General features: G+C 39.3%; 1 long non-coding RNA gene across 1 annotated transcript; it reads left to right on the forward strand.

Moving 5' to 3' along the window:
• The first annotated feature begins 3630 nt into the window (after positions 1-3630).
• Positions 3631-6604, forward strand: LOC310717804. The gene is made up of 3 exons (XR_014530929.1): positions 3631-4216; positions 5964-6081; positions 6220-6604. It is a non-coding gene; the product is annotated as an uncharacterized lncRNA (long non-coding RNA).
• The last annotated feature ends 415 nt before the right edge of the window (positions 6605-7019 follow it).

Consider the following 7019-nt stretch of genomic DNA (forward strand, 5'->3'; position numbering starts at 1 on the left):
ACGTCAGGTGTCCCAATACTTTTGGCAATAGGAGTTCCTCAGGGTTTAGTATTTGGTTCTACTTTGGTATAATTTTGTATTTCTGATATCAGTTAATATAATATAAAAACATCACGCTAGTTTCTTCTTATTTCTGCCTTAATCATCAGTGTGTGTGTGTGTGTGTGTGTGTGTGTGTGTGTGTGTGTGTGTGTGTGTGTGTGTGTGTGTGTGTGTGTGTGATGAGTTTTTCATCATTATTACACCATATTAATATATAACTCCTTGACAACATTCTGGTTCCACGGCTGTTCTGCACAATGTCACTGTCACTTCAGCAAATCTGCAGAATTATACAGAGCCATTATCTGTGAACATTCTACCGACTCTCCTTCCTTCCTTTTTTCCTTCCCTTTTTCCTTCCTTCCTTCCTTCCTTCCTTCCTTCCTTCCTTCCTTCCTTCCTTCCTTCCTTCTGGCCCGAGACACACGGGTATCACCTGGAAAAAAAATCTAGAAAGCAGCTCTAATTCAGTAAGGTGTTGTGATATAAACACACCATTAAATTGCACCACATCCCTGATTTTCACCCATCTTGATTTTCCCAGACTGCTCATGTATATATATATATATATATATATATATATATATATATATATATATATATATATATATATATATATAGAGAGAGAGAGAGAGAGAGAGAGAGAGAGAGAGAGAGAGAGAGAGAGAGAGAGAGAGAGAAAACTGTGACATTTCCTCATGTTTATAGAAATCCACTTCACATAGTTCATGGCTCTTCGCTCAGTCCAGCTGCTGCCAGCTGGCAAATTACCATGCAGCCTGAGCAATAATGCGGCAAATATTTCACTCGCATCTCTGTGTAAGTGATATTCCACTCCCGTCTCTCCGTCTCTTCGTCTCTCCGTCTGACTGCTGCGGCTCACGGCGGCTCCTGGGAACGATTCTGAAATTCTGAGGGAAAAATGCAATCTACTGTTTATGAAATTCACTCATTAACGTGACCACAGTATCTATTGTTCCATTCAGAGTTACAGTAATGACAGCACACTATCCACTGTCTCCTTTACACCACAGTCTGTCTGTCTGTCTGTCTGTCTGTCTGTCTGATTTATGTTATGTTTCAAAATATATTGTTGATATTTTGATTTAAGCATATAAACAAGCAAACAAACAAACAAATAATTTTTTTTTTCTACTCATCCCAAGTCATCCAGATGTTGCAAAAGCTCCAGTTGTGCCGCATCTCATCAGAGGTGGCAAAAGTCCACACATCCTTCACTCTGTAGAAGTGCAGATACTGATGTTTTAAAAGATTCTGGTAAAAGGTGAAGTTCTGACTACACGTTTTTAAACAAGTTAAAGAAGTTTGTGCTCCGACATGTTCTTCAGTATAAAATCTTTACCTGTTTAAGTGTCACACTGGGAACTGAACACTATCATATCAATATATTAATACAAAACAAATGTCAAATGTTGATGAGAAAAGATGATGATGATGATGATGATGATGATGATGATGATGATGATGATCAGGAATGTCTCTGTTCTCAGTCATGTTCTCATCACTGACTCCCTCTGTCTCATCCACGTTAACCCCAGATTTCTTACTGCCTCCTGACTGCTCACTGTGAGCTTCAGAATCTAGTCTACGTCTGTGGTGTGAGAGAGAGACTGGAGATGATGCAGCAGTGGATTGAAAAAGCAGCGTAATGACAGGAAACATGTTAAAGTGCTGAAAACGGTGCACAATGAGAAGAAAACATATCGTTAATTTCACCGAATAGATTAAAACTAAAGTAACGAGTCTGTTTTTAAAATGTGAGAAGTAGAAAGTTCTGATATTTGTGTAAAAATGTAACGAGTAAAAGTAAAAGAACTGCTACCAGAAGAATCTACTTGAATACAGTAAGAAAGTATTTGTGCTTCATTACTTCCCACGTTTGTACCTCAAAGACTTCAGTTAATTTATGAGTTGTTCAGAAGCTCCAGGTTCCACAGCTCTGTCAAAAGAACGTTACTCAAAACCACACACTTCAGTGATCGTGATATTTCTCACTTTATGGTGTTTCTGATGTTTTAATGTTTTATTACATTCTTGTTGTCACCCAGATGAGGATGAGATTCACCTTTTAAATCTGGTTCCTTTCAAGGTTTCTTCCTCATACGATCTAAAGGACTTTTTCTCGCTGCAGTCGCCCCCGGCTGCTCATCGGGGATAAACACACACTTTTACATTTAATATATTCATATAAGGACTTTTGTTCTGTTATTCTTACATTCTGTAAAGCTGCTTAGAGACAATGTTTACTGTAAGAAGCGATATAGAAATAACTGAATTAAACATAAAGACAGACAGACGATAGATAGATAGATAGATAGATAGATAGATAGATAGATAGATAGATAGATAGATAGATAGATAGATAGACAGACAGACAGACAGACAGACAGACAGACAGACAGACAGACAGACAGACAGACAGACAGACAGACAGACAGACAGACAGACAGACAGACAGATAGATAGATAGATAGATAGATAGATAGATAGATAGACCTTACAATTTGTAACATAGTAAGTTTGAGTGTTTTTCACTCATCTCGCTTTTCCATTAATCGTGTTCCTGATAATGAACAGATCCAAGTAGCCGTAATTAATCTGTTACTCTACACCACAGAATTCTACACTGGGTACTGTACACTATGAGTAACCTCTTTATTAAATACACACACACACACACACACACACACACACACACACACACACACACACACACACACACAATGCAGTGGAAATAAAGACCAGGATGCATTACGGACTCATCAGGATGAAGATGATGATGTTCTTCAAATGAACTCATAATATTTAGTATAACATGGGGGCATATTAACTATCACTATGCAATTTTTTTTTCCATTCTTTCTTTCTTTCTTTCTTTCTTTCTTTCTTTCTTTCTTTCTTTCTTTCTTTCTTTCTTTCTTTCTTTCTTTCTTTCTTTCTTTCTTTCTTTCTTTCTTTCTTTCTTAATTCATTTAATTGTTTTTATATTTAAACCCGGTTTTATTTAGTGCACAATTGTGCATTTGATACCAAAAGATGTGCAGTGAATAAGTGAAGATTCTGCTGGAGTGTTCTGGTGATGCCTCCTGCTCACTGTAACGTGTCACAGATTGCATTTGCATTATATATATATATATTTTTTTTTCCCCTCAACAGTCACCTTGTATTCGTTCTCCTGGGACTCCGGGTCAGTCTGGGTCCTGCCAGAAAATGAGCTCCCACTGGACATGACCCTCTACCATCTTCCAGAACAAGGGAGAAAAATATTCAACTTTCATATGCATATTTTATGTGAATAATTTCTCCTTCCCTGCCGGCGGTTTTTACACTTCAACCACAGCGTGCAGAGCTTTCGGCTTCATATGAACTCCAAGAGCAGCTTTAAATCGCACTGTCTCTCCTCCAGCCTCACACATGAAGTGTGTGTGTGTGTGTGTGTGTGTGTGTGTGTGTGTGTGTGTGTGTGTGTGTGTGTGTGTGTGTGTGACCAATCTGAAGTTGATTTTTTTTCTAATAACATCACACCCTCAAGTGTTTTATTCCTTTTATATCCCAGTAATTCACAAACAATTGCAAATGTTTTGTCTATTAAACGATGATGCAGCATATTTACACCGTTCCGCTTCAGGCCCAGAAACAGGTTACTGTTATAATATACATTCTAACACTTATAAAAGGGTTATTTCTGTTCTGACTCATGTTATAGCAGCTTATACCTTTTTTTTTTGGTCAATCGTCAGATTTTAAAATAATGTCATGTTGCAGTGACGTGTCTGAGAAGACTTGGGCACACTTCAGAACTTCAGAACATGGTTTATCTCATTTTTAGTGCCATATCCAAATCACTGGATTTTATACATCCAGGCCACACCTTCTTTACTTTATTAGTAACATTGAGGCCACACCTCCTTTTCTGGATCTCAGACAAATAAGTTATTGCTTCTTATTCCTCTACAGGCTCCGCTCCTCACATCACAGAGTTTGTTTTATTTCCTGTCACTCTAAATCTGTCCTTCATCTGCAGAGCGTTCTCCCAGCAAGTCCCACTCCGAGTGCTTGGCCCCGGTGTGAACCGAGTGCTGCACGAGAGCCGTCTGTCAGCACCAGATGTTCCAGAGGAACTACCGAGCATAATGTGAACATAATCACACCGGTATTTTCCTCGTCTTTACGGCCGATCCTGGAAATGTAATATCCTTTAGTGCGCTTTACGATTATTCAGTGTCCTCTGATTGAAATTAAACGAGTAGATCAGAATAAACATAATTATGTAAAGTGTAGATGTTCAGCATTAATACGATTACATGAGCTTTTTTCATTTCATTTTGTTCATTTAAGCCACAGGAACCCAAGAATCAGATGGTGTGCAGTTTACAGGAGGAGAGGAAAGAAGAGAAAGTAGAGATATAACAGAGAGAAGCCCATTGAGGTTATAATGAAATATTCTACATAGTGTAAAAAGAAAAGCAGGTTGTAAGCTCTGAGTGAACTCTCCCAGAGGACTCCTCTGTTACAGGTAAAACACTACAAGTGTAGCCTGCAGAATATGTAATGGCCACACCTTCACTAGAGCTCAAATATAGAGGCCACACCTCCTTCACTAGATCTCATATATAGAGGCCACACCTCCTTCACTAGATCTCATATATAGAGGCCACACCTCCTTCACTAGATATTATATATAGAGGCCACACCTCCTTCACTAGATCTAAAATATAGAGGCCACACCTCCTTTACTAGATCTTAAATATAGAGGCCACGCCTCCTTCACTAGATCTCATATATAGAGTATAGAGGCCACACCTCCTTCACTAGATCTAAAATATAGAGGCCACACCTCCTTTACTAGATCTTAAATATAGAGGCCACACCTCCTTCACTAGATCTCATATATAGAGTATAGAGGCCACACCTCCTTCACTAGATCTCATATATATAGAGGCCACACCTTCACTATAATCTTAAATATAGAGGCCACACCTCCATCACTAGATCTCATATATAGAGGCCACACCTCCTTTACTAGATCTTAAATATAGAGGCCACACCTCCTTTACTAGATCTCATATATAGAGGCCACACCTTCTTGACTAGATTTCATACATAGAGGCCACACCTCCTTCACTAGATCTCATATATAGAGGCCACACCTTCTTGACTAGATTTCATACATAGAGGCCACACCTCATTCACTAGATCTCATATATAGAGGCCACACCTTCTTGACTAGATTTCATACATAGAGGCCACACCTCCTTCAATAAATCTCATATATAGAGGCCACACCTTTACTGGATCTTAAATATGGAGGCCACATACAAGGTGGTATCAAAAGGTTTCGAGAATAGTTTTGTAACACGCCAACAGATGGCAGCACAAGGCTGCACGCACAGTCACAATGAGCATTACCACGTCTGCGATTTCAACACGGACAGCAAGTTAAAATCGAAGAGCATACGTGAAATTCTGTATAAAAAGGCAAATCTGCCACAGAGATGTTAGACATGATTTAGCAGGTTTACGAAAAGAGGTGATGCAGGTCTGCAGCTCGAACAAGTGCATGTTCATTGTCTTTTTCAGCATTGTTCATTGAGAAATTGTTTTCAGGGGCCACACTGTCAATAGCCACCATCTGAGGAAAGACATTCAGCAAAAGCAACCAGATCTGTAGCACTCTAGTCTCGAAAACTTTTCATACCACGTCTTATAAACTTCAATGGATTTCAAGTCCATAGGCCACACCCACTTTCATAATTCAGTTTTACTCATTATTGGCTCCTGGTTTATTGAACCTTCACAGGTTCCAAGACCTCATCCTGTAGATATGTTTCTGTATTCTGGATTGACGTTAGTGTCATAACAGTGTAAATTCTGTGATGCATTTGTCATCAAATCTCCAGGAAAATTTCCTGCATTTCCAAAAGCCTGCTGAGCCTCAGTGAATCCCTCGAGGCTGCAGTGCGACACTTTCTAAAGTCCAACATGTGATCTCACGGATGAGGAAGTTCTAACAGACAGGTGTGTTTGACACATCCTTACACACACACACACACACACACACACACACACACACACACACACACACACACACACACACACACACACACACACTCACACGAACACACATAGTGTAACCTTTAGCATTATCCCCACCAGGCTAATGATTCCTGTGGACACACGGTGAAGACAGATGTCATTACACACACAAAGACACTGTCCTCATTTGCTCTTCACGGGCTGCTGAATTTTAGCTTCTTTCATCTTTCCAGGTTTAATGTCAGGTGTATGGAAGTGAAAATGATGCAAAGCACTGAAACCCACTGGATTAGGTAAAGGGGTGAATAGGAGGAATGTGTATGAGGAGTAAACATGAGATAAATAAATACCTGATGACCAAAATATAAAAAAAAGAAAAAGAAAAAAGATAAAATAAGAATCTCATGAAATAAATCACCTGTTCAACATTTGCAATCTTCTACACCCTCCATAGAACTTATATATTCCTTACTTATGTTCCTCCATATTCCTCCATGTTCCTCCATATTCCTTCATGTTCCCCATGTTCCTCCATGTTCCCCCATGTTCCTCCATGTTCCCCATGTTCCTCCATGTTCCTCCATGTTCCTTTATGTTCCCCATGTTCCCCATGTTCCCCCATGTTCCCCATGTTCCCCATGTTCCTCCATGTTCCTTCATGTTCCTTCATGTTCCTTTATGTTCCCCATGTTCCCCCATGGTCCCCATGTTCCCCCATGTTCCCCATGTGCCCCATGTTCCCCGTAAGGTTTAGTTTTTTTTTTGTTTCAGAACATTTCTTGTATTGTTTGTATGTGATTGTTTTTGCGTTTTGTGAATGTGTACTTGTAATAATTTCCACATCACATCTGTTTTCTGCATAATTACTTTATGACAGAATAAGAGAGATGAAGTGTGAGCTGATGGAAACAATAAGTGAA

The sequence above is a fragment of the Silurus aristotelis genome (genome assembly GCF_946808225.1).
Source record: "Silurus aristotelis genome assembly, chromosome: 22".
Classification (NCBI taxonomy): domain Eukaryota; kingdom Metazoa; phylum Chordata; class Actinopteri; order Siluriformes; family Siluridae; genus Silurus; species Silurus aristotelis.